Source organism: Lepus europaeus, chromosome 19 (assembly GCF_033115175.1).
Source record: "Lepus europaeus isolate LE1 chromosome 19, mLepTim1.pri, whole genome shotgun sequence".
NCBI lineage: Eukaryota > Metazoa > Chordata > Mammalia > Lagomorpha > Leporidae > Lepus > Lepus europaeus.
The window spans coordinates 44,379,837-44,405,357 of record NC_084845.1 but is presented as its reverse complement, the minus strand read 5'-3'; the positions used below and the strand labels follow the sequence as shown (position 1 = coordinate 44,405,357).

At 44.2% G+C, this 25,521-nt stretch overlaps 2 protein-coding genes across 6 annotated transcripts in view; one reads left to right on the top strand and one right to left on the bottom strand.

Moving 5' to 3' along the window:
- RSPRY1 (ring finger and SPRY domain containing 1) overlaps nucleotides 1-18,588 on the bottom strand; it is a 52,639-nt gene extending 34,051 nt beyond the window's left edge. The window contains exon 1 of one of the 2 annotated variants that reach the window (XM_062176341.1): nucleotides 18,454-18,588. The gene's annotated coding sequence lies outside the window, so the exon portion shown is untranslated. The remainder of the gene's footprint in view (nucleotides 1-18,453) is intronic. The other variant, XM_062176342.1, reaches the window with a different exon arrangement.
- A 202-nt stretch (nucleotides 18,589-18,790) lies between these two features.
- Nucleotides 18,791-25,521, top strand: part of PSME3IP1 (proteasome activator subunit 3 interacting protein 1) — a 29,977-nt gene continuing 23,246 nt past the window's right edge. The window contains exons 1-2 of one of the 4 annotated variants that reach the window (XM_062176890.1): nucleotides 18,887-19,066; nucleotides 20,306-20,421. The gene's annotated coding sequence lies outside the window, so the exon portion shown is untranslated. The other 3 variants (XM_062176891.1, XM_062176889.1, XM_062176893.1) reach the window with 3 other exon arrangements.

Below are 25,521 nucleotides of genomic sequence, written 5' to 3'. Positions count from 1 at the left end.
CAATACTAACAATAGAACCAGCTCTTCATTAAGCTGAGAAAATCTTGTTAGGTTCTAGGAAGAAGTAAGGATTTGGAAGCAGGACACTGCCTAGAAGCTGGTAGCAAAAAGTAAAAGGATGTTATCTGGGGGCGGGTAAAGCTGCCTGCAGTGCCGGTATCCCATATGGGTGCTGGTTCGAGTTCTGGCTGTTCCACTTCCGATCCAGCTCTCTGCTATGGCCTGGGAAAGCAGTGGAAGATGGCTCAGGTGCTTCGGCCCCTGCACCACATGGGAGACCCAGAAGCGGCTCCTGGCTCCTGGCTTCAGATTGACCTGGCTCTAGCCATTGTGGCCATTTGGGGAGTCAATCAGTGGATGGAAGACTTTCTCTTTGCCTCTGCCTCTCTGAAACTTTGCCTTTTAAATACATAAATAAATCTTAAAAAAAAAAAAAAAACACGGGGGGGGGGGATTGTTATCTGAACCTAGGACATAGAGGGAACTGACAAGGCTAGTGTGTAGTCATCACTCAATATTTTGCTATATACAATTAACTCTTCATATCCTGAGCACTGGCTAATAAAATTGACAACTCAGTGGGATGAGAGGCATGAGAAAAATAACTTTATTCTGGACAGATTCACAGTAAGTTATTTTCTTTTCTTATTTCTTTCTTTCATGATTTATTTTTATTTATTTGAAAGACAGAGTTACAGAGAGAGGAAGAGACAGACATCTTCCATCTACTGGTTCACCCCCCAGATGGCCACAATGGCTGGAGCTGAGCTGATCCAAAGTCAGGAGCCAGGAGCTTCTTCTGGGTCTCCCACACAGGTGCAGGGGCCCAAGGGCTTGGGCCATCCTCTACTGCCTTCCCAGACCATAGCAGAGAGTTGGATGTGAAGTGGAGCAGCCGGGACTTGAACCAGCACCCATATGGAATGCTGGCGCTTCAGGGTGGGGCTTTAACCCCCTGTGCCACAGCGCTGGCCCCAGTAAATTATTTTCAATATTTTCCCAATTAAATAGCTGCTTATAGAGGGAAAACAAAAGAAAGAGAGATATATAAAGTCTTTCCACATATATAAATACGAATATACAATCTAATATATATAAGAGGAGGGAGGGGAAAGGAAAGGATGGGGTGGGAAGGGACAACAGAGAGAGGAAGGAAGAGCGTTAACAGGCAGATGTTATCTCCCTTCATTTTCTACCACGGCAGCAAGAGCTGAGCTAAGTAATGCCACTGATGTTCTTGGTCCCCCAAATCAGCCAAGCTATCTTCAAAATTTGAAGGCTGCACTTAAAAGGATGTGACCAAAGGATATAGTAGTGGCATGCAAAGACTAAGCTGGAAAGAGCTTTTTAAAGAGAATACATTTTAAACCAGCAAAGAGGCAAAGTAATGACATTCCTATTATTTCAGGGACTGGGGTACAATTTTCTTCAGAGACTCCAGATCCTTTGCACACATCAGTATGGAAGGTAGGATGGGACACAAGATGCAAATAGATTCAATTTAACCAGACAGGTTGAATTGGAGAAGGCACACCTGCAGGGAGACCAATCAAGTACTAAAAATAACTGAAAATGATTTGAGAATATCAAGGTGAGCTTATGTCCCAGAAAACAAAGACTTGGAAGGGAGAGAAAAGGGGATCCTGGCCGGTGCCGTGGCTTAACAGGCTAATCCTCCGCCTTGCGGCGCCAGCACACCGGGTTCTAGTCCAGGTTGGGGCGCCGGAATCTATCCTGGTTGCCCCTCTTCCAGGCCAGCTCTCTGCTATGGCCCTGGAAGGCAGTGGAGGATGGCCCAAGTGCTTGGGCCCTGCACCCGCGTGGGAGACCAGGAGAAGCACCTGGTTCCTGGCTTCAGATCAGCGAGAAGCACCGGCCGCAGCGGCCATTGGAGGGCGAACCAACGGCAAAATGGAAGACTTTTCTCTCTGTCTCTCTCTCTCTCACTATCCACTCCGCCTGTCAAAAAAAAGGGGTGGGGGGAACCTAAAAAGTTATAGTTTAATGCCAACAGTTAGTAAAAATATTTAGAAAAATTAACAAGAAATAATGAAGAGTGCTAATGAGGAAAGCAGTTTGGTAGATCTTGAATTTTTAAAAAAGATTTATGTGTTTATTTGAAAAGCAGAATTAGAGAGACAGACACAGAATCTTTCATCTGCTGGCTCACTCCCCAAATGGCCACAATAGCTGGGCCAGAAGCCAGGAACTCCATCCTGGTCTCCCGCATGGGTGGCAGAGTCCCAAGCACTTGGACCACTTTCTGCTGCTTTCCCAGGCATATTAGCAGGGAGCTTGACTGGAGGCAGAACAGCTGGGACTCAAACTGGTACCCATGGATGTCAGCATCACAGGCTGAGGTTTAACCCAGTGTATCACAAAGCTGGTCCATGGATCTTGAGTTCTTAAACATTTATTTATGTGGAAAGTAGGGAAATGAACTGAAACTATCTTTGAATGCTGTCCTTCTGAAAAGTCATCCCAAATAACCTCTAGAATACAGTTACAGTTATTAGTTAGATGTTCAGTGGATCTCAACTCAAAGGAAAAAGCAGCTCCATAGATTTCCAGTAGTCTACCCTATGAAGCATCATGATGAGCCTACATGTTTCTCTGCTTGTGAGTAACATCGTCCAGGACAGATAGACCAGAATGAAAAATGGTTAAGACTAGATATTATGTAAAGACAATACACTGTATTTATATACGTCACCTTATTTTTAAAAATGTAATTGGCTTTATTTTTAGTTCTAACATCAGGCAACACTTGAATACATAAAAGAGTGTTTCAGAGGCCTGTTTTTGGGCACATCTTCGACACTGGCATCTCATAGGAGTGCTGGTTCCAGTCCGGGGTGCCCTACTTCCTATCTTGCTCCCTGATAATGCCCCTAGGAAACCAACAGAAGATGCCCCAAGCATTTGGGCCTCTGCCACCCATGTGGGAGACCCGGATGGAGTTTTGATTCTCCAGGCTTTGGCTTGGCCTAGCTCTAGTCCTTGCGGTCATTTGGGGAGTGAAGAAGCAGGTGAAAGATTGATCTTTACTCCCCAGCCCCTCTTCCCCATAACTCTGCCTTTCAAACAAATAAATTTTTTTTTTTGACAGAGTGTACAGTAGAGGGAAGCAGAGAGAAAGGTCTTCCTTTTTGCCGTTGGTTCACCCTCCAATGGCCGCCGCAGTAGGCGCGCTGCGGCCGGCGCACCGCGCTGTTCCGATGGCAGGAGCCAGGTGCTTCTCCTGGTCTCCCATGGGGTGCAGGGCCCAAGAACTTGGGCCATCCTCCACTGCACTCCCTGGCCATAGCAGAGAGCTGACCTGGAAGAGGGGCAACCGGGACAGGATCGGTGCCCCAACCGGGACTAGAACCCGGTGTGCCGGCGCCGCAAGGCGGAGGATTAGCCTACTGAGCCGCAGTGCCGGCCTCAAATAAAATTTTTTTAAAAAGTGTTGGCTAGTATTTGGTGTAGCAAGTAAAGTTGCAGCCTGCGATGCCAGTATCCTACATGGGTGCCAGTTTGAGTCCTGGCTGCTTCACTTCTAATCCAGCTCCTTGCTAATGTGCCTGAGAAAGCAGCAGAAGATGGTCCAAGTGCTTGGGTCCCTGCATCCATGTGGGAACTCAGATGAAGCTCCTGGTTCCCGACTTCGGCCTGGCCCAGCCCTGGCTGTTGTGGCTATCTGGGGTGTGAACCAGTGTAAGGAAGATCTCTCTGTGTCTGTTTCTTCCTCTCTCTCTCTGTAAATCTGCCTTTCAAATAAACAAAATAAATCTTTTAAAAAAAAAAAAAAAAAAAAAAAAAAAAGCAGGGACCAGTGCTGTGGCGTAGTAGGCTAAGCCTTTGCTTGCAGCGCTGACATCCCATATGGGTGCTGGTTCAAGTCCCAACTGTTCTTCTTCCAATCCAGCTCTTTGCTATGGCCTAGGAAAGCAGTAGAAGACGGCCCAAGTCCTTGGACCCCTGCACCTGCGTGGGAGACATGGAAGAAGTTCCTGGATCCTGGCTTCAGATCGGCACAGCTCTGGCCGTTGCAGCCAATTGGGGAGTGAACCAGTAGGTGGAAGACCTCTCTCTCTGCCTTACCTTTTCTAACTCTGACTTTCAAATAAATAATCTTTTTTCCTTTTTAAAACATAGATAATCTAAATCCAAATGTATTTGTCCACACACACTTTTCCAAATGTTACTTTAAGATCCTTGCAGATTAATGGATACTTTCAGCCAGTGATGTGCTGGGATTGACTTATACTGACCCAGGAGCGTTCACTGTGAAATGTCTCTTCCCAATTCTGCATTTAGTGACAACTATATTGCAAGTCTGAAATCGGCCATGGTGAGAAGATTTACAGAATAGAAAAGGGGAACCCTACAAATTAGAATTGCTGATTTCCTGGAGACCCAATTGTTAAAAATTTGCCAGCACAATATAGCTTCCAACTCAACAAAGTAGGGAATACAGTACCTGTCTGTGGAAAGTCAGGAAGTTTCTACACTGATTATCAAGAGCATGTTGCTGCTTCTTATCTGTGTCCAAGAGTTTGTAGTATCTGGTGACAATACACATGTACCCCAATAAATTCATTGTTGAGAGGCCTACTCAAGCAGAGAGCTTTAAAAAACAAAACAAAAAAATTCTCTCCTGAAGCATTTTAAAATATTTTTTAGATTTATCTTCCACAAAGGAATGGTTGACCATAACTTAAGAGTTTTACACATGCAACAGCAAGTTATCCCCAGACCACTTACTGAATAAACCGTTACAGGAGAACTTCTCAACAATACCAGCAATCTGATGTTACTCTTTGTCACCTAACCCCTCTCACACCCTGTGCTTTCTGATCTTCCAAACGGAAGAAAAATCTATTTTTCAAAAAGATTTTATTTATTTGAGAGAGAGAGTTACAGTGAGAGGGAGAGACAGAGAGAAAGGTCTCCCACCCTCTGGTTTACTCCTCAAATGGCCACAATGGCTAGAGCTGGGCCGATCTGAAGTCAGGAGACAGGAGCTTCTTCTGGGTCTCCCATGGGGGTGCAGGGCCCAAGGACTTGGGCCATCTTCTACTGTTTTCCCAGGCCAGAGCAGAAAGCAGGTGGGACTAGAATTGGTGCCCATATAGGATGCAGGCACTGCACACTGAGGATTAACCTACTGTGCCACAGCACCGTCCCCCAGTCTATTTATATTTTAATTAGAAACCTTATTAGAAGGCCGGCGCTGTGGCTCACTAGGCTAATCCTCCACCTGCGGCGCCGGCACCCCGGGGTTCTAGTCTCGGTTGGGCGCCAGTTCTGTCCCGGTTGCTCCTCTTCTAGTCCAGCTCTCTGCTGTGGCCTAGGAAGGGAGTGGAGGATGGCCCAAGTGCTTGGGCTCCTGCACCCACATGGGAGACCGGAAGGAAGCACCTGGCTCCTGGCTTCAGATCGGCATTGCTCTGGCTGTAGCGGCCATTTGGGGGTGAACCAGCAGAAGGAAGACCTTTCTCTCTGCCTTTCTCTCACTGTCTAACTCTGTCAAATAAATTTAAAAAAAAGACTCAAAAGAGGGGACAGTGTTGTGGCATAGCTGCCTATGATGCCAGCATCCCAAACAGATGCTGGTTCAAGTCCTGGCTGCCGCATTTCCGATCCAGTTCCCTGCTGGTGCCCAAGTGATTAGGCCCCTATACCCACACGGGAGACCCAGATGAAGCTCCTGGCTTTGGCCTGGCCCAGCCCCAGCCATTATGGCCATTTGGGGACGAAACCAGTGGATGGAAAAATTTCTCTTTGTCTCTCTTGCTCTCTCTGCAACTCAGCCTTTCAAATAAACAAGATAAATCTAAAAAATTAAAAGAGATAATGATGTGAAGGTTAGATACATTTTAAATCAATATACATATAGCATGAAGTTTTTTTTTTTTTAAGATTTATTTATTTATTTGAAAGTCAGAGTTACAGAGAGAGAAGGTAAGGCAGAGAGAGAGAGAGAGAGAGGTTTTCCATCCACTGGTTCACTCCCCAATTGGCCGCTACGGCCAGAGCTGTGCCGATCTGAAGCCAGGATCCAGGAACTTCTTCCAAGTCTCCCACGCAGGTGCAGGGGCCCAAGGACTTGGGCCATCTTCTACTGCTTTCCTAGGCCATAGCAGAGAGCTGGATTGGAAGTTGAGCAGTCGGGACTCAAACTGGCGCCAATATGGGATGCTAGCACTGCAAACAGCGGCTTTACCCACTATGCCACAGTGCCGGCCCAAGGCTTATAATTCTTATCTCTAATTCATACTTTGAAAATAAAATATATATTCCTACAAGTAACACATATTAATGCAGTTTTTTCACTTTGGACATATCCGTTATTAGGTTTGCATAGCAATATCATATACTATATATACATGGTTTACAGAAATCAGTGAAATAATCCTGGATCAAAATAACAAATGATGGGGCCAGAGTTTGGCACAGTAGGTTAAGCTGCTGCCTGCAACTCCTGTATCCCATGTGGGTGCTGGTTTGAGTCTAGACTGTTCCACTTTAGATCTAGGTCTCTGCTGATGTACCTGGAAAAGCAGGAAAGGATGGCCCGAGTGTTTGGGCCCCTGCACCTATGTGGGAGACCCAGATGGAGTTCCAGGTTCCTGGCTTCAACCTGGCCCAGCCCTGGCCATTGTGGTTGTTTGGGGAGTAACCAGTGAATGGAAGAGCTCTCTCTCCTCTGTATCCCGCTCTTTCTCTCCCTCTCTCTCTTTTTCTCTCCTCTTTCTCTTTTTGTCAACTCTGCCTTTCAAATAAGTAAATAAATCCTTTAAAAATATATAGATTTTCCAATCTAATATTCAGAGATATGATATAGGAGAGAGTAATTAAGGATAGCAACTATACTTCACCTGAAGAATTTCAAAATATCTTGTAAACAATAAAGCTACCTACACCATACAATTAAATTGTGTTTCTTTCAATTTGCCTTACAGAATGAAATAAGCCATTTACTTAACATCCTAGTGCACTTCATTAAATCAACTCTAAAATGTCTTGTTAGAGGTAATTTAGCCAAGAACAAGTTCAATATTGGACACATTAACATTCATTTAGTTGAGGCCAGCACTGTGGCATAATGGGGAAAGCAGCTGCCTGCAATGCCAGTATCCTATATGGGTGCTGGTTCAAGTCCTGGCTGCTCTACTTCTAATCCAGCTCCCTGCTAACACACCTGAGAAAGCAGCAGATGGCGGCCCTGGATACTTGGGCCCCTGCACCCACGTGGGAGACCCAGAGGAAGCTCCTGGCTCCTTGCTTCAGGTTGGCCCAGCTCCGGCCATTGCAGCCATCTGGGGAGTGAAGATCTGTCTTTACATCCCCTCCTCCCCCATAACTGCCTTTCAAATAAATAAATAAATAAATAAAAATCCACTGGTTTAGAGAGACATTTGTTGAATTTACCCATAGGCTAATCCAAAATACATAGACCGTTTTTTAGACTCCATGTGAGAGTTAGATCATGTGTTACTTGTCTTACTGTGCTTGGATCATTTCACTTATCATAATGTTATGTTCTATCCATGCTGTTACAAAAGACAAGAGTTCACCTTTTTAATGGTGAGTTTTACATACTTCACCTTAACTTTCATTTTGGTGGTGGCCAAAGCTGGGAACTGGAGACTCAATCCAGGTCTCCCCCATGGCCGGCAAGGACCCAGTTACTTAAGCCAGCATCTGCTGCCTTTCAGGGTACGTGTTAGCAGGAAGGCTGGAATCAAGAGCATAGCTAGGATTTGAACCCAGGCACCAGATATGGGAAATGTGGGCATCTTAACGCCTAGATTGACAGCCTGTTTCTAGTTCTTTTATTTTTATTTATTTATTTATTATTATTATTTTTGACAGGCAGAGTTAGACAGTGAGAGAGAGAGACAGAGAGAAAGGTCTTCCTTCCGTTAGTTCACCCCCAAATAGCCACCACAGCCGACGCGCTGCGCCAATCCGAAGCCAGGAGCCAGGTGCTACCTCCTGGTTTCCCATGCAGGTGCAGGGCCCAAGCACTTGGGCTATCCTCCACTGCACTCCACAGCAGAGAGCTGGCCTGGAAGAGAGGCAACTGGGACTAGAACCCGGGATGCCGGCGCCGCAGGCGGAGGATTAGCCTAGTGAGCCGTGGCACCGGCCACTAGTTCTTTTATTTTTAAAAGCTTCTCTGAGGAGAAAAACAGAAATCAAACTTAGGGTCTCAGTAAGTTTAGTGTCAAAGGAGTGAGATTCCAGTACTCACTGTCAGTACAAAACAGAGACTTCCAACTTCCAGCTCACCACAGAGGCATTTGGCCAACTGGTCTAACCCTCTCTGACAAATGGTCCAGGAATCAATGATTCATCTCTTCAAATATTTGCTTTTATTCAGTCTTAATACAGACAACTGACAGAAAGAACATTTTTTTTTCTTTGAAAATAATACTTTAGGATTATGCTGCCAAAAAAGGAGAAGCTACTTAAATGAATGATCAAAAGGAAGAAAACTTTGGGCACAAAATTACTATTGCTATTATATTTACTTTATCATTCCAAAACAGTGTCAGAGCACAAAGCACTTTTTCCAATTCCCCACACTCAAATCTAAATCAAATAACAACAATGGAGTATGAAGGGGTCTTCAAAAAGTTTATGAAAAATGCATATTATGAAAAAAAAATGCATAGATTTTAAAAACCTTTTTTAACAATATAAACTTCTTTTATATTCATTTTCCCAGAAACTTTTGAAGTACCTTCTTATACACTGGAAATTTTCAGGGCGGGCATTGTGGTGTAGTAGGTTAAGCTGCAGATCAGGATAACCCCATCACATATCTGAGTGCCTGGTTCTAGCCCTGGCTACTCTGTGCTTCTGATCCAGCTTCCTGCTAACATACCTGGGAGGAAGCAAATGATGGTCCAATGGTCCAAGTATTTGTGTTCCTGTCACCCTTATCGGACACCCAGATGGAGTTCCGGGCTCCTGGTTTCTGCCTGGCCTAATCCAGGCTGTTGGGGAAAGAATCAGCAGATGGAAGACTCTCTCTGCCACTCTGCCTTTCAAATAAATAAACAGACTTTTTAAAAAATATATACTAGAAATTTTAATGATTTTCAGTTATTAGAAAATGTTCTTGGATTTTCCCCTAAAACAGCAAATGTGTATTCAAGCAATAGTTTCTAGTATCACACTTACTGTTGCCTTCCCAACATTTAGGAAAAAAATTATTCATTTATTCATTCATTCATTCAGAAGGCAGAGTGACACATAAAAAAGGAAGAGACAGAGATCTTCCATCCTCTGACTCACACCTCAAATGTCTGCAACAGCCAGGAATGGGATAGGCAGAAGCCAGGAACCAGGAACTCCATCCTGGTTTCCCACATAGGTGAAAGGGCCCAAATACTTGGACCATTCTCCACTGCCTTCCCAGGCACGTTAGCAGGAAGTGGAATAGGAAGCACAGCAGTTGGAACTTGAACTGGGACTCTGATATGGGATGCCTGAAATGGCCTAAAATGACAGCCTAACCCACTGTGTGCTACAATGTCAGCCCCCTCCCCCATTTTATTATGAAAAATTTCAAAGCTGTATTAAAATTCACTGTAAGCAGAATCTATCATTAACATTTTTCTGTGCTTGTTTTATCATATCTGTCAATATCTAAATTCACCATCAATCCAATTTTTTAATGTGCTTCAAAATAAATTGCAGGCATCAATATACTTCCCTCTAAATAAGTCAGCATGCATATCACTAGCTAGACTTCAGTTTTTAGAAGTTTAGAATATGTAAATTTTAAGCATGTGTTGAGTTCTGTTAAATACATACATCTGTATACTTAAACCCTCTCAAGATAGACAATACACCCAGAAATATGTTTCTTTTAAAAATATACTGCAGGACAACCCAAAGACACAATTTTCTTACTGAAGACAGTGTTTAAGTGAGGAAAATTTGGAAGTCACCAAGACTGAGTATTTGTACTGCAAAGAGTAGACATACTTCAAGAGTATACTTGCTTGGCCGGTGCTGTGGCTTAACAGGCTAATCCTCCGCCTTGCGGCGCCGGCACACAGGGTTCTAGTTCCGGTTGGGGCACCGGATTCTATCCCGGTTGCCCCTCTTCCAGGCCAGCTCTCTGCTATGGCCCGGGAAGGCAGTGGAGGATGGCCCAAGTCCTTGGGCCCTGCACCCCATGGGAGACCAGGAGAAGCACCTGGTTCCTGGCTTCGGATCAGCGCGATGCGCTGACCGCAGCGGCCATTGGAGGGTGAACCAGCGGAAGGAAGACCTTTCTCTCTGTCTCTCTCTCTCACTATCCACTCTGCCTGTAAAAATTTAAAAAAAAATTTTAAAAAAAAGAGTATACTTGCCAGTACCTAAAGATGTTTTAGTAAGAGTGTTTTAGGGTATCCAGACTCTACAGTATCTAGTATTTTGTTGGGGAGGAAAAAGAGATGAGTGTGAAATACAGTCAGCCTTCCGCATCCTGGGATTATCTGTGGATTCAACCAACTCTGGATCAAAAAATCAGAAAAAAATAGTGTCTACTGAACAGGTACAGACTCTTTCTGGTCATTATCTCCCCAAGCAGTATAACAACTATTTACATAGCATTTACACTGTATTAAGCATTATAGCATCATAGAGATGATTTCTAGTATTCAGAAGGATGGAAGTAGGTTAGACGCAAACACTACACCATTTTATGTAAGGTAACTGAACAACTTGAGCATTCTGATTCTAGTATCTGTGGAGGTCCTTAAACCAACCCCCCTGGAGCGCCAAGGGACAGTTGTATTTGGTTTTCACTTTCCTCCAAAAGGAAAGGCAGTCTTGATAGGATGTTTTCACATGTCACCCTGGTGTCCAAAATCATCTATTGCACAGTAACATAGAGGTACCTGAGGTTTAAATTACATAAGATACTATTATCTGTCAAATAATCTGGGAAAAGCACCGAATGATTCTGATATTTCTCTTACATACTGAGGTTGGTTTAAGAAAGTACATCTTTGGGGCTGGCGCTGTGGTGCAGTGGGTTGACACCCTGGCCTGAGGCGCCGGCATCACTATGGGTGCCAGTTTTAGTCCCGGCTGCTCCTCTTCCAATCCAGCTCTCTGCTGTGGCCTGGGAAAGCAGTTGAAGATCGCCCAAGTCCTTAGGCCTCTATACCCGCATGAGAGACCCGGAAGAAGCTCCTGGCTCCTGGCTTTGGATCAGCGCAACTCTGGCCGCTGTGGCCATTTGGGGAATGCACCAACTGACGGAAGACTTTTTTCTCTGTTTCTCCCTCTCACAGTCTGTAACTCTGCTTCTCAAATAAATAAATAAAATCTAAAAAAAAAAAAAAAAAAAAAAAAGTACATCTGTGAGAGGAAAGTAGAGAATTTTGTGGTTGAAATGTTAAGAAAAAAAATTTATTTCCAAACAAGTTTCCCTAAAATTTTGAAAATATTTTAGCTCAGTAGTAGTGGTGTCTGTGGTCAGATGAGACTTCAGCAGAGTTACGGAATAGGGTCCTGACCCGAAACAGTACAAAGGAGCAAAGACAAATCCTTTTAGTATTCAAAAAAATGTATTAAAAATAGAATCTAGGCCTGGGATACAGTAAGGAATTTCCAGAAGCAAATAAGAGTTGAAAAAAAAAGGAAAAGTAAATAATCCCTGTCTGAAGTCTCAAGGATTGAAAATTTGCCTTGGATCCAAAAAGGAAACACTAAGGAAGATCTGAGGTAAGTGCTAATGACGGCTGCAGTACAGGGCAGAAAAACAAATGTCCTATTCCATACTATTTGGGAATTTCTCCCTGGGAAACCAAGTAACAGGAAATCATATAGCTGTGTTACTTAAACACACACAAATCTGAAGGAAGAGGGTTTTTCTGTTACAGAAAATGCTTTGCTATTAAGCAAAGCAAACAAAATATGTAAATAGCACCAGTAGCAATGCTTTCCTTACGGATAGCTACTTAAAATAGTGTCTAAAAACAACTGCACACTCTATTGGATACCTATTAGGACCTGTCAGGAACTCAATAAAGGAGAAAATGTTCCCAAATATATTTGCCACTCTGAAGAACCAAGAAATTGCCATTCAATAAATATAGCCATATAAACAATGCTTAGATGCCAAGCAGTGAGTAAAGATGAAAAAAATTCATTGCTTATATTACAGACATTGAGTAAAGATTGCTAACAGATCCAAGGTTAGGGACAAAGGACAGCAATAGCCAATATACTTAGTACCCTACCCAAAGTTTCTGGATAAACCACCAGGTCCACTAGAAGGAGGCCTCTTGTTCCACCCACTTTGCAGCAGAAAAGGAATTTGGGGACACTGAAGTATCTCTGTATGAGCAAATGTTTAAGTGACTATATAAATTGGTATCAGGAAAGGGGGAACAGAGAACTTGAATTGGCATTTAACTCATTCATGTCTTAAATTATAAGCCAAAATTTTGCTGGTACAAATATCCCTGTCCTCATAGTAAAAGCCTATAAATTAAATCAATAAGAGTGAAGCAAAACAGTAACTTTAATGAAAACAAATAAACAAGGAGTCACAATGGGAAGCCAAGATAATTTTGAGACATTATTGATGATGCAGTCCAAAGTAAACACCCTTTCTGAGTACTGCAGGATTCCCTGTATGACGTATGACATGTGAGCAGCTCTGCATTGGTGCCGAGTTTACCAGGACTTTCTGGAAGAACAAGGAATTAAAGATCACTGTACTCTCATATCACTCTAGTTTTGGGTAACAAATACCATGGTTTTTTTTTTTTTTGACAGGCAGAGTGGACAGTGAGAGAGAGACAGAGAGAAAGGTCTTCCTTTTTGCCGTTGGTTCACCCTCCAATGGCCGCTGCGGCCGGCGTATTGTGCTGATCTGAAGCCAGGAGCCAGGTGCTTCTCCTGGTCTCCCACGCGGGTGCAGGGCCCAAGCACTTGGGCCATCCTCCACTGCCTTCCAGGGCCATAGCAGAGAGCTGGCCTGGAAGAGGGGCAACCGGGATAGAATCCGGCGCCCCGACTGGGACTAGAACCCGGTGTGCTGGCGCCGCAAGGCGGAGGATTAGCCTGTTAAGCCACGGCGCTGGCCACAAATACCATGTTTTAATGAACCATTAATAACTGAGTTGGTAGGTTATTAATACATAGCCCTTAGGCATATTTAAGTCTGATCAACTATGAAGCAATAAGATCTGAAAAAGACAGCATGTGAGCAAGCGAGCTGCATTTCTCATGAGGAGGAGTGGGGTAGGAACTATATTTTGGGAATCACTGCATTAAGGGAACATAGAGAAAGAAACTTAATTCTTCAGGAGGCAGAAGAGCTAACACTGAAACATTAACCTATGAGGTAATGATATACTTGCTGAGTAAGGCATTTCAAAGCTTCTATTTGAGGCATATAGAATCCATGAAATTATGCCTGGAAACTGTAATTTCCAACAGTAAGAAAGCTACATGTAGTGCTCATTTCTTAACAGACTTGAAGAATGCATCAGTTCTTTCAAATGTCTTCTTCGTTTTCAAAAGCTCGGAAACAAAGGAGATTCTTCTTCCTAAGGGCTCACTGTTATTTATAAGGTAACTTTACCTGATTTAGGCTACACTTTTATCTGTAGTTGCTGCTTCTACATATTTAAACAGCAGCCACTCTCCTTTGGAATGGACTCTGAGACCAAAATACAATACCTTTGTATCTTTTTTCTTGCCATCAAGACTGGCAAGAAAATCATTTCAAAAGAGGACTTAGTGAATAAAGCAAAGGGAAAACAACCACGCGTTTGTACTTCTAAACGTTGTGGCTCCAGTTTGGCATTCACTATTCCAATTTTTAATTTTTGAATTTGAATACCAGGAAAATTCAATAGCACATGTTCTGAAAACCTCCAAAAGCTTGAAGAGAGGCTTATGCCATTATTTACTATCTCCAAATAACTCTTTTGAGTTATTTGATTAAATAGATTACTGGTTTCCCATTTGTGGGGCTTGTTGACTTGGACCTACTTTTCTTTTTAAATTTTATTTAAGGTGTACAAATTCCATGTATTTCATATAAGCAGATTGAGGAACATAGTGATACTCCCCACTCTATTCTCCCTCCTGCTCGTGCTCCCACCCTTCCTCCTCCTTCCTCTTTTATTCTCCCTCAATTTTTTTTTTTACAGTGATCTACTTTCAGTTTACTTTATACTCATAAGATTAACCCTACACCAAATAAAGGGTTCAGGGCCGGCACTGTGGCGTAGCTGGTTAAGCTGCCGCCTGCAGTGCCAGCATCCCATGTGGGTGCTGGTTTAAGACCTGGCTGCTCCACTTCCCATCCAGCTCTCTGCTATGGCCTGGGAAAGCAGTAGAAGAAGGCCCAAGTTCTTGGGCCCCTGCACCCACGTGGGAGACCCAGAAGAAGCTCCTGGCTCCCAGCTTCGGATTGGCACAGCTCCGGCCATTGCCGGAGACAGAACCAGCGGATGGAAGACCTCTCTCTGTCTCTGTCTCTCCTCTCTCTGTGTAACTCTTTCAAATAAATAAATGTTTGAAAAAATAAATAAAGGGTTCAAGGCCGGCGCCGTGGCTCACTAGGCTAATCCTCCGCCTTGCGGCGCCGGCACACCGGGTTCTAGTCCCGGTCGGGGCACCGATCCTGTCCCAGTTGCCCCTCTTCCAGGCCAGCTCTCTGCTGTGGCCAGGGAGTGCAGTGGAGGATGGCCCAAGTCCTTGGGCCCTGCACCCCATGGGAGACCAGGAGAAGCACCTGGCTCCTGCCATCAGATCAGTGCGGTACGCCGGCCGCAGCGCGCCTACCACGGCGGCCATTGGAGGGTGAACCAATGGCAAAAGGAAGACCTTTGTCTCTCTCTCACTGTCCACTCTGCCTGTCAAAAATAAATAAATAAAAAAAAGAAAAAATAAATAAAGGGTTCAAACAAATAGTAAGAAGAAAAAAACACTGTTCCTCAACAATAGAGGCAAGGATTGTAAACTTTCATCAAATCTTAAAATGTCAATGTCACGCCTATACATTGCATTTTTGGTACTCTATTAGTTACCACAGATCAGGGAAAACATATGGTATTTGTCTTTTGGGGACTGGCTTATTTCACTAAGTATAATGGTTTCCAGTAGCATCCATTTTGTTGCGAAAGACAGGATTTCATTCCTTTTTATGGCTGAGTAGTACTCCATAGTTAGACCTACTTTTCAACCCTGTGACTATCACGTCCTACTTTATAAAGATTCCAGCACAGAACAGAACATTTCCGATTTAAAGTACTGTAGGAGCAGGTGTTTAGCTTAGCAGTTAAGATACCTGTGACTATCAGTGGAGTGCCTGGGTTAGATTCCTCTCTCTGGCTCTTAACTCGTTTCCCTTAATGCAGTCCCTGGGGAGTGAACCAGCAGATGGAAGATCTCTTTCTCTCTCTCTCTATTTCTCTGCCTTTCAAATAAATAAATAAGCCTTTAAAAATATGTAAAAGATACAAAGTAGGTTTCCTACATCATTATTCAAATTCATTATCAGGGAAAATTTATACAATTCTTGACAGAATGAATTAAGCTCATGAGTTGAAGTAGTCTATTGTAAATGCACTTCAGGAAGACTTAAGTTTTTTTTTTTTTTTTTGGTTGTTGTTAAACTCTTGACAAAGCATGCTACAGAGCAGTTGTTTTTCCCCTGTTCACTACAGTCCAACACAATACTATATACAATCCTTTTGTTTCCCCTTGATACTTGCTAAATGAAAAGTTATCTTGCTCACAAAGCAGAAAAAGTCCACATAGACTAAGCTGGAATACTTCCTACAAATCAATAACTTACAAATATCATTGAGAACAGAAATAATGAGAGAGTTGTGAACATGGCAAAACATAGGACATAGAAAGACATTAAGCTGTAGGACAGAACACCATGTATCCTGGGAAATCAAAGTTCACAAAATCACTATGGTGATTTTTTAAAAGATCCACGGAATCTAAATTAGAAAAACAGGAACTCCAGATCTTCTTTAAAAACAAAGCAAAAATATTACTTCAAAAATTACAAATAAATTACCTAATATTTGGAAAACCAGCCTTAACAAATGCCACTAGCCAAACATTACTGAAATGTCACATATAGATACAAGTATTTTACAAAGGGAGCTACAAAACAAGAAGTCATCCTAAGAAATGCAAACTCTACATAAGGTGAAAAGTAAAGAACTATTATGGAAAAGAAATTTGAAAGCAATCTCCAATGCGCCTCATAATCTACAGTCTAGGGCTACCATAACAAGGCAAAAATATTCATGGAGAGAAAAAGATGGCAGTCGCACCTGCAAATCACAACCAAGAAGGCATGATACTCACTGGTAGATATGCCAAGGCCCGTGAATACAGACATATTTATACACGCCCGTGAGGCTATTTTAAAAAGTTCATCAAAAATAAGATTAAAAGAAGCTAGCTTTGATGCAAAACATTGTGAAGTTCATGCAGTTTTTTAATAATATGAATTTTTCTATGAACACTGTGAAAATCCTTTATATTCATGGATTTCACAATGTTTTGCACCAAAATAAACTTATTTCCCAATTCCAATTTTTTCTTTAAAGATTTATTTCTTTCAAAGTTGGAGTTAGAGATCGATCTTCCATCTGCTGGTTCACTCCCCAAATGGTCACAAGAGCCAGGGCTGAGCCAGGCCTAAGCCAGGAGCCTGGAACTTCATTCGGATCTCCTACACGGGTGCAAGGGCGCAAGCACTTTGGCCACCTTTTGCTGCTTTTCCAGGTGCATTAGCAGGGAGCTGGATAGGAAGTGGGGCAGCCGGGACTTGAATCAGCGCCCATGTGAGCTGACCTGCTATGCAGTAACATCAGCCTCCTCAATTCTATATTTCCATAAACTTCCTGAAGGTCCCATGTGTACGTGCATATATGGCTCCAGAATCCCCCATTCATAACCCCCATACACACCCACACCCACACCCAGAGCAAAAGAGACGCTTTACAACACCGAGATCAAATTACTTGGGAGGAAAATTGCAGCTGTCAGGGAAAAACTTCTGAAGGAAAAGATTATATTATAGTGTTAACTCCTACCCAGCAACATCAGAAGTTGAAAGTAAATTAAAACTCTAGGAGCGAAAACTGGGCAAGGTTTGAAACCGTGGCTTTAGATTATAATGCGGCCTAAGGAGCTGTGAACCTTGACGCTTTCAGTACAACAGCATATGGCTCCCAGCACTCCATAGGTGATCAACAAGTTGGGGAAGGCCAGTCTTTCACACCTACACACCACTTTCAGCTGAGAAAACGCCTTCACTTTCAATCCTCAACAGCAACCCGGGTCGGTCGCCTGACTTTCACACAGCTTGCAGTTTGGTAAAGCACTCGCGTGCACACACTGCCTTGGCTATTTCAGAGGAGACGAGGAGGTTGAGTCACTCCACTAAGGACAATCAGACGGGACGCGAGGGGCCTGGGAGACCGCAGGACTCCATTCAGTCAGCAACAGACGCTTCCAACCCTTACAAGTTCAAAGTACAACACTCCAGGGAGAGCCACCTCGGACAGCTAAACCAGACAGGACCGACCTCCGCCCCTCCAAGGCGGGGAAACCGAGGCAGCAGACACACAAAGGCCGAATCTGGAGTCACGCGGCGGGTGTCGCGGGGATGGGCTCGCCCCCATCTCATCCCCAAACCGAGAAACAGCTGAGTCCTGTGTCTGGGACACCTGGCCGGGCTCCAGAGAGACAGGGGAGAACCCTCGCCAGTCCCGTTTCCTTCTCACAACTCTCCATTCGGGCTTGCCTATCAATGGGGTGGGCTTTCCCCCAGGACCGCCCGGAAATCCCCTCTCCCCAAGATCCTTACCCAGTTTTTAGCTTGGGCCTCCGGAGTCTGAGAATCCGCTAGCTCTGGCTCCCACCTCCTCGCCCCTCTCTCTGCGGTGTCCCTCGACCCCAAAGCGTTTGTAAGTCTCCCCAGGGCAGGTCTGCCTCCCACCCATGCCACCCCAACCGAGAACTCCACAAAACGAAACCCTCCCAAACCGTCCTATCTACCCCTCTGCCCCGGAGCCCCTGAGGAGCGCCCCTCTGCAACAGGAGCCTCCGCAGGAGATACCTGCCCTCACCTGGGCCCCGCTGCCCACAGCCCCCTCAGGAGGAGGGGAACCTCCGAGAACCTCCACCAGTCAATACAACCCCCCCCAAAAAAAAACGGGGAACACCTCTTCCAGGAACCTCCTCAGGTGCCCTCGGCGCGGGCCCTGGTGAAGGCTCTGCCCAGCGCCACCCTCTCCTGGGGCTCTTCCAGGAGTCTGCCCCGACCCCACTCAGGTCTCCCCGCCCCAGGATCGAGCCACCGTTCCCCTTCCTCACAGACGTTCCCAGTCCTCGGACTTCCTCCCGCCCCGCGTTCCCACCGGGCTTCCCAGAGCAGCGCAGCTGGGCTGTGGCACTGACTTTCTCTAGCTCCCAGGCCCACCAGAGTGAAGAGGCAGCGGCAGCGGCAGCGGCACGACTCCTTTGTGACAGGTCCGAGAGAGCGGTAAAGATGGACGCGAGGCCACGGCGCTGCCATTACGCGCTGGGCCCACCCCCGCTTCGTACCGCCCCGGCCCTCCCTCAGTCCCCTAGGAAACGCCCCTTCCTCGGTGGCAATCCCTCTCCCTGACAGCCAATCATCTTTCAGGAGCAATGTCACGTGATACCACGGCCGGGCCCACCCCCGAGGCGTGAGCTGGCCAATCGCCTTGCCGAATAGTGGGTGGGCCAATCAAGCCTCTCCATTTTGCTGTCGGGGCCTCGGATTCCCATCGGGATCTTGGGGAGGAAGAGAGCCGTGGATTGGGTTACGCCGCCGGAAGCGGGGTGGAACTTTGTAGTGGCGGTGAGGAACAGGAAGCCCCGAAGGGTCAAAAGAAATACAAAAGCAAAGGCTGTTTTTTTCTTTTTATTTTTTCTTTCTTCTCGCTCTTTTCTGTCTCGCTCTCTCTCAGCGCGAGCGGCCTTTGCGGCGGCAGTTTAGGGTGGGCACCGCCGAGGTGAGGGAGTCTTGCCTCCCGCGCTCTAGTAGGTGAGTGTGGCCTGAGAGCTGGCCGGGCGGCGGAACCTGGTCTTCTCTGAGGACGTGGGGAGCTGCTGCGGCTGACGTTAGGGTTAGAGCCAGGCCTGTTCTCAGCCCACGCACTCGCCCAGCGTCGTGAAGTAGCCAAGGCTGAGAGCTCGCGGGGTCCAGCCTGAGGGATCCGAGGGAGCCCGCCGAAAGCCACCTGGGTGGCGAGGGGAGGTTCCTCGACCCTCGGGCCTGTTTGTCGGCTTGGTTCACTCGCCTGCTAGGAGGGCCCTCTCAGGCCGGCTGTGTGCCAGCGGCCTCGGAGCGACTCCAGGCTCCTCGGGAGATGTTCCCGGTTGGCGGCGGTTGAACCCCGGACCCTACCCGCAGGATGGGAGATAGCGTGTACTGGCGGCTGTGCTAAGTGCATTTGCTTCCAGTAGAAGCCTGTTGTGTAGACAACTTAGAGGAGTAAAGACCGTGAGATGGAGCGTCTTGTTTGAGACTCGGTGGCCCTTGTTGAATGTTAGTTCGCACAGGGGAAGAAGGGAGACCCATCCGTTCACAGCAGTTTTTTAAAAATTTATTTTAAAGACAAAGATACAGATAGAGGGAGGCAGCGCGGGGTGGGGGTGGGGAGATATCCATCCGCTGGTTTACTCCCCAAATGGCCACAGCAGCTGGAGCTGAGGTGATCCCAAGCCCCGGGGCCAGGAGCTGCTTCCAGGTCTCCCACATGGGTGCAGGGGCCCAAGGAGTTGGGCCATCTTCTGCTGCCTTCCCAGGCCATAGCAGAGAGCTGGATCAGAAGTAGAGCAGCCAGGACTCGAACCGGTGCCCATATGGGATGCTGGCGCTGCAGGCTTGGGCTCTGGGCCGCTGCGCCAGCCCCACAGCAGGAGTTCTTTTAGGGTAGCCAAGACCGGATCTTCTGCGGCCCTCTTAAGATTTAGAATCCCTGGAGCCTTCTCTCAGGTGGTCTCACTGAGGAGGTCTTGAGTGGGACCCGGGAAATCAGGTGCAAAGCCGGTGTCAGATGAGAGTGGCCCGCTCTTAAGTTGATGTATCCACAGGGACGCCATAAAATGGCGCGGAGGACACTGCTCCTAAAATCCTTGAAATGAATCTGTGTGGGCTCTCTTTTGATACAAGGAATTGAGCTGAGATAAAGGCAGCTCGTGTATCTTTCTGATAGGGGTTCTGAAAGTACAGGCCGCCTGATTATCTTTCCCAGCTGAAGTCTTCCTGCCTTTACCCAAGGGAGATTCTTCATGGTTCTGAGAAAGGTAGACCTCTGTTAAGACCACTGCCCTGGTTATCAGTCGCTTTCCAAGAAAGTCAAGCTGCTGCTTCAGATACTGAAAACCGCTTAACTGGTAAATAAAATAATTTAAGTACATGGTTCAGCCATAGGCTCAGTCTTAGTGCAGTTATGCTTCTGTGGCTGCTCACTTCAGCGGTTTCACCTGTTAATAAGTTTTTTAGCCTGCATTGTCTTCATTCTTAAATAGCTGTTTCACCCTTTACAATAGAGTGCGTTTTTAAGATGGTCCTTGTTTTTGATTTTGTGCATCTTCACCGTGATGGATCCGACTATGATTTGTTTGTGTTCAAATTCTTTGGTATTGGGCTTCTTGAATCTGTGGATTAGTGTCTTTCATTAGCCATTTTGTTTTCATATATTGCTCCTGCCATGTTGTCTCTACTGATTTAACAGACTTTTCGCTCTGTTCACTGTGCCTCTCACTCTCTATTTTCCCATAAATATTCTGGATAATTTCTTTAAAAATGTTTAATTTACACAAATGTACATATTTGTGGGATATAGTGTTATCAAAACATGTTTAAAATATGTAAGAGTCAGATGAGGGCATTTGGAGAATTCACCTCAAACATTTATCATTTCTTTGTGTTGGGAACTTTTAAAATCCCTTCTGTAGCTGTTGTGAAACAAAATTATTGTGTGAACTGCTGTACTATATAGGACATTAGACGCTGCTCTTCCTGTCACCTGCACCCCTGTGCTTGTCACCCATACCCTTCATTTACACCCCGCAGCACCCCAAGGATCTGCTAGCCCTTATACTGTTCTCTGCTTCTATGAGACCAACATTTTAGCTCCCACAGAAGAATGAGCCTGCAGTGTTTGTCTTTCTGTGCCTGATTTATTTCACTTAACATAATGCCCTCCAGTTCCTTTCTTTTTTTATGGCTAATTAAATAATTTCTTCATAAATTATCTCACTTCCAGTTTGTTTGTTAAACTCATCCTCTGAAATCTTAAATGCAGGTACTGTACTTTTTAGTTCCCGAAGTTGGTTGTCACTGTTCTACAGTTTCGTATTCTGAGCAGTTAATTTTGAGGCTTGATTTCTGTTTCTTTAAACATGGTAAGCATAGTTGTTGTATAATGTTTGCTTAATTCCACTGTCTGAATTTCCAGTGGATCTGTTTCTGTTGTCCATTATTCCTGCCGTTTTGCTTCCCAGCTCACCTTAACCCTGGGGGTGTAGTCCTTTGGGGCAAGTTTAAGATGGAGAGAGAAGTGTTTATCAGACTTCATACCTTGAGTGGGCTCTGGGCTTCGACTTGGGTTTCTGTTGCACCAAAATTACACCTTTCTGCTCACAGAAATCCTGGATGAAACTCACTTTGAATATTTCTGGTTTTCACTCCCTCTAATTTGTCCAAATTCTTTATAGTAAACTTTTGCTTTTCTGTTTGTTTACCTTTTTTTTTTTTTTTTCTTTTCAATTCCAGGTTGCTTAACAAAGAAGTAGAGGATTGGTTTCCATGACCCAATCCACTGTTTCTAGAGATGAATCGCTTTCCCTTCATTCTGATTTTAGAATGTGAAATTTGTGATTTCCAACACTCTTAAGTTAAAAATTATTTTTCTTCATATACTTAAAACCTCCACCACTTTTCACGTTAGTGCCATAGTCCTTGTCAAAATTAAGTTTCCCTGGTGTTTTATTCAAGTCTTTTCTGAACTAATGCATAGCTTCTACTCCTCTGATTGGTATTAGCTCAGTCTACTTTTCTTCAAGTTGCTTTTATGCCAACTTTATCTCTTGCTAAAGAGAGCCTGTTTAGTGTCTAGCACTGTGACTTGCACAGAATAGGTCTTCTGGAAAGAGATTTTAGGAAAAAAAAAAAAAAGCTGAGTTGGCTTTCTGTGGTTAGTGTAATGCAAAGTCTTTTTTTTTTTTTTTTTTTTAACCACAACAGTGGCATTACATAAGGATAGGATGGGATAGGGGAGATGGAGTATGATTTAGTGTGTGGGTTAGGTTCTAAAGCCAGCCCAGATGGCAAAGTAGTATATGAAAATCTCTCAGGGAGGCACCATGTTGGATGTAGAAATACCAGCACTAAAAAATTGTAACATGGCAAGGTTTTCCTCTAGCTTTGGAACAAACTACTGTTTTTCTTCCTAGGAGCCCCAAATGAAGCAGTTAACTGTATTTAGGAAGTTACAATATGTAGAAAATGTGACTAGTATTAGAATCATACATAGCAAAATTTTTATGTTCTGAGAGGCACATGTGAACTGGGGAACTGAAGATCAGCTAAGGGAACCAATATTTAAAATAGTTCTGTGTTTTTCAATGTGAATAGAGAAATTCAGAGTAAATGCACATATAATGAGAATGCTCTGTGCTATGGAAAGATCAATACATATATATATATGTATATGTATATATGAAACTTTTAAAAAAATTTACTTGAAAGAGTTACAGAGAGAGAGAGAGCGCGCTTCCATGCTCTGTTTCACTCCCCAAATGGCTGTGACAGCTAGGGCTGGGCTAGGCTGAAGCCAGGAGCCAGGAGCTTCTTCTGGGTTCCCCAAGAAGGTACAATGGCCCAAGCATTTAGGCGATTGTCCACTGCTTTCCCAGGTGTATTAGCAGGGAGCTGGATTGGAAGTAGAGCAGCCAGGAATTGAACCGGCACCCATATCAGAGGCCAGCATTCTAGGTGGTGCTTTTACCAATTATGCCATAATACCAGCTCCAGATTTAACTTATTGCATATATTTCTTAGATGCCTAGGTTACTACAATCTGCTTCTTATAATAAACATTTTAAATTTGGGTTAAATTGCTTATATAGTAGTCTCATTTTTAGATTTGCTATTGGAATTTATTACATAAGTTTAGTGTTAGAAGATTATTTTGTCAAGTCAAAGAACACTCTGTTAATAATTGTCATTCTCTGGACAAGTTTTATAATATAGGAAAAGCTGACTTGATCTAAATCGCTACATCTTGGTGGAAGTGCCTTGTGGCCAGAAAGCAGTCTTTATTTGGAATGTAGTTCAGTTAGCCAGATGGCAGATTCTTCTTAGCTGCTGCCCTACGTTTTGAAGTTCAGTGTGATTTAATATCAGGGAAAAACATTAAAAAGCAGTAAACTGTATTTACTGACAAAAGGAAATGGATTGCCCTGTTGTTTTTGCTACCCTAAGTAAATCCTTAGAACACTATAACATAGAAATCTGATTCTCCCTGGTGTATTTTTGCATGGATAATCTATCTAATTTTAGAATTAGTGGGGTATGGTGGCCAGTGATGTAAATACTAAAGTAGTCTGCCATCACAAAATTCAATTCCATAGGAAACCAGATCCCATTAAGTTGCATCATGGCACTAAATGAAGTAATTCCTCAAGTCAGGGATAGCAATTATTGGGGTGGGGGAAGGGGCTCAATGTTAGTTTTATAATTTAAACTTGTATAGTGTAATATATAAGACACTGAGCCTATTGCATCCAACCAACCTGGAAATTAAATACCAGAGTCTCCAGTATAAACACAGCAGCACAATGTTTAACCATTACTTTGGCTTGACATATAAGAACTTTGTTTTCTTGGATGTCAAGCAAATTGGAAAACCATGGTTTTTTGATTGGGCCAGTTTAAAGATTTCAAGTTTGGACAGAGTGATATTTGATATGGTTTTGGTTTTCCATGACCCTCCTATTTGAAGGGCTGAAATAATCCTTTTAAAGATAATGTAACATTCACTTTGATAATTAAACTTGAGTCACTTTGAAAAGAAGCAATGTGAGTGAAGTTGACAGCACTTATTCTTTTTAAATGGAACACAGTGAGCACCAAATAAACATTCCCAGTATATTTATCTGCATCTGCGTATCTCTGCATCTCTACGTGATTGTTGTTAGTTAGATCCCCATAGTCCTGGCCTGTTTGTTTGCCTGTCTTTTGTTTTTAATTAGCAAACAAGGGAAGAACAAGAGACATGAGAAAATTTAGCTAGGCAGTAGGAATTAGAAGTCAACATAAACTAATTTTCTAACCCTCTTGTTACTTCCAGAAGGAGGTCAGTAAGTTGTAGGTATTTATCACCTTTTTCTTGTAGAATAAACAACCAGCAAATGTTGGTCAAAGAATAATATATTGTGCAGCAAATATTTATTTCTCAGAATAAGTGAGCGTTTTTAATCTGTTAAAATTAAAGGGAAGTAGAGAGAGTTATTCTGGAAAGATGTCATAGGTTATGTAACATAATAAGAGTATTTCATGTTTAGCCCTTTGATTCCAATGGCACAAGTCGTGTAGTGTTTGAGTAGAATTGTCTATGGGACATTGGAGCTTCAGTAAATACTTGTTTAATGGCACCATTGTCTAAAGTTTATTGGACAATACATAGGAGTGTACATGTGAGGGCATTCCTTCCTGCTTGTCTTCAACTTCTTCTCATGATTGGTCTATTTAGTAAGCATTTATTATATACCTAATGGATGCAGACACTATGCTAATAATCACTGAAGATACAAAGAGCTGTTGGAACAGTGATAGATGGAAAGGTGTAACGGATACTGCTATAGTACTCAGAGTTATGAATGGCTCTAGTGAGAACACAAAGAAAAGATATTAACTTCTCTAGAAGGACTTGGAAATCTTAACAAAGGAGTGATCTTCAATCTGAATTTGGACAGATGGAACAGGAATTTGCATGGGGTAAAAATGAAGCAAGGACATCCTTGACAAAGGGAACAGCTTGGTCAAAGCTATGCGTAGAGAACTGTGACCAGGTATGTCAGTATGCTTTCAAGTGTGCATGGAGAGATTATTGAGAGTGAAGTGAGAAGGATGGGAGAAATGAGACAGGGTCATGCAATGGAAAAGGAACTTTAGAGCAAGTGATGCTCAACCCAGGGGCAGTTTTGCTCCATAGAGAATTTATGGCAATGCCTGGAGAGATTTTTGATTTTCAGAACTGGTGTGGGAGGGTGGTTGCTACTGGCATCTAGTAAGTAGAGGCCAGGAATGCTGCTGAACATCCCGCAGTGCACAGGACAGCCTGCATTAAAGAATTACCTGGCCGGCGCCGCGGCTCACTAGGCTAATCCTCCGCCTTGCGGCGCCGGCACACCGGGTTCTAGTCCCGGTCGGGGCACCGATCCTGTCCTGGTTGCCCCTCTTCCAGGCCAGCTCTCTGCTGTGGCCTG